We start from the raw sequence: 2,318 nt of genomic DNA, 5'->3' as shown, positions 1-2,318 counted from the left end.
CCCCCAATTCCTGCGGTGTCACCAGAGGGTTTATTTCCCCCCGTCGTACGGTCACGTAGTGCGAGTGCTTCGGCGTCAGCTGTAGCTTGTTCTCATTGAACACTGGTTTTTATTTCATTCTTTACTGAAACTTGTGTTTTCATTTATTACGGGAACTGCGTGGTGTCTTGTTGCACAGGCTTTTCCTGTGTTTGGAACATGAAATTACAGTTTCAGAGCCGTCGCTTGACTCCTCACTTGTGGGGAGGGAGACGTAGAGAATGGTTTTTAATTTTTAGTTTATTTGTTTGTTTATTTTTTGGTCATTTTTGAGTTTTCAGAAAGCACTCTCTCTTTTAGATATGTTGAGATTAATGTCCAGGGTAACTTCTAAGTATCACAACTTTGACACTTCCTCTGAAAAGAAAACTTTAGTCCTAAATTCCGATCAGGGAAACACCAGAAGAGTGGGATTTTCAGTGTGTTACTGGTAAGATCAGATTTGCTCTGCAGAGCATGATGGAAAGAGCGTGGTGCCCGGGCGTTTGCATTCCAGAGCAGGGGCAATCGTCAGGAAATCAGGAGGGGAGGAGGACAGTGCAAACCAGTCAGAAAGAACGGGTGAAAATGGGTGTAATGGAAGGCTCAGTGTTTGCTCCTCAGTTGGGGTGTAACGGCTGTTGGCCTTGGCAGGGTCTCGGCAGGGTCCATCAGCCGTACGACTGAGGCGGGTGGTTTCTGCTGGGTTTTACTGGTTTAACCATCGTGTCCAGCATGGCTGGAACAGGCGACTGGGGAGAGCCGGTATCTCTTTGGTATCAGTTACTGAACTTCCAGGCATCCCAAGGGGATGCAGCAGGTACAGACCGGTCAGGTTCTGTCCTCGTCGCGCAGACGCGGTGGAGTTTCACACGCTGCCGGTGCTTCCAGGAGCTTGGCTGGTTTAGTGTCTGTTTTCCCACACCGTGTTTTAACTCTTCAGAACTGTGAAATAATGCACAAAACTAGTGAGCGTTTTGGGAGAGTCATGTCACTGAGTGCTGAGGTGCTCTGGAAGCCTTCAGACATCCGGCACTCGCAGTGACCGACATCCTCCTCTTCCCCAAAATCACCCTCTAACTATAGTGTCCATGTCCAATATCCTTCTCCGACAGATGTGTTCTGGCAATCGTCTTCCTGCCTTAGTGGATTCTCCCTCAAGAAGCAGCAGGACACCTGCAGGAAGTGAATCAAGGTTCTGGAGCAGAAGAAAAAATAATCACCTGCTTTAACCTAAATAAATAAATAAAAGTACTGTTGGGAAAAAGAAAAAAAAAAAGCAGCATTTCTTTCTATTCGTTTCTAGGTGTAAAATTTTAATAACTACTGCAGAATTCTGTAATCACCGAATCATTAGTGGCTGATGTTTGAACAAGCTGTTGCAGTCGAGTGGTGACGTGCTCATAACGCCGTGTTTTCGTAGTGTCTGTCGTGTTCCGTAGCATGAGCCAGTCCCTGGAGCCAGCAGGGGCCAGACTTGCTTTATTTCCACCGCCATCGCGGAGCCGCGCCGGGCTCCGCTCTGTCCCAGGCACCGCAGCGCTGGGGGCCGCGGGGTGACGGTTCCCGAGGGTGAGCGGGAGAGAGCGGCAGCTTGCGGGCGGCACAAGTGTTAATTCGGATTCATCTCTCCTCTCTGCTGTAGCATCCTCCGCTCCTTCCACGCTACCGACTGGACTGTCTGGCGGTTTTCACGGGGCACATTGGTAGTGTAAAAACAAAAGATCACGTTCCAACTTTGTACAAAAAAACTATCTTGCAAAATAAATAAAAGGCCTTTTTTTTTTTTTCCTTTGGCTTAGGACTTTTGAGACAATTCCTGACATAGCTGTGACTCTCGCTTTTCTAATTGGTGTTAGCAGAGACTGTGACGTGTAACGAGTGTAGGACTAATGCGCACTCCTGTGCTTTCTGCCAAGTGGAAATTCACTCCGGAGTTTTACTATGTTCAGACTGTAAATAGAGCAGAACATTAATAAATGTCACTTACGTAGCAATGTCTGCCGTAGAACAGTGTTTATTTCGCTTTCAACGCTTTATCGCCCCCAGTATCGGTGACAAATGCAGATTTTCCGTGGGAATTCCATTACTTTCCCGTAGAAGGTGTCACACAGACCTCCGCTCCGGGGCATCTGCTGTCCTCCCTGTCCCCAGGTTCTCCAACCTGGCAGGTCGGGAAACGGCCGTTCCACACATTTTGGGGGGAGCGCTGGATTTTTTGGTAATTTCACTTCCCGGCCTCATGAGCGGGTTGGTCATGATGCTGGTTCGTGGCTGAGCTCCTCGCGTGTGGAGTCCTT

The 2,318-nt window shown here is 48.5% G+C and overlaps 1 protein-coding gene across 1 annotated transcript in view; it reads left to right on the top strand.

Moving 5' to 3' along the window:
- NDFIP1 (Nedd4 family interacting protein 1) overlaps nt 1-1,450 on the top strand; it is a 7,648-nt gene extending 6,198 nt beyond the window's left edge. Inside the window, exon 8 of the mRNA XM_010139511.1 lies at nt 1,134-1,450. The gene's annotated coding sequence lies outside the window, so the exon portion shown is untranslated. The remainder of the gene's footprint in view (nt 1-1,133) is intronic.
- The last annotated feature ends 868 nt before the right edge of the window (nt 1,451-2,318 follow it).

This window comes from Buceros rhinoceros, unplaced genomic scaffold (genome assembly GCF_000710305.1).
Source record: "Buceros rhinoceros silvestris isolate BGI_N320 unplaced genomic scaffold, ASM71030v1 scaffold35427, whole genome shotgun sequence".
NCBI classification, from domain to species: domain Eukaryota; kingdom Metazoa; phylum Chordata; class Aves; order Bucerotiformes; family Bucerotidae; genus Buceros; species Buceros rhinoceros.
The sequence above is the reverse complement of the archived record's forward strand: the minus strand, read 5'-3'. Positions and strand labels throughout refer to the sequence as shown.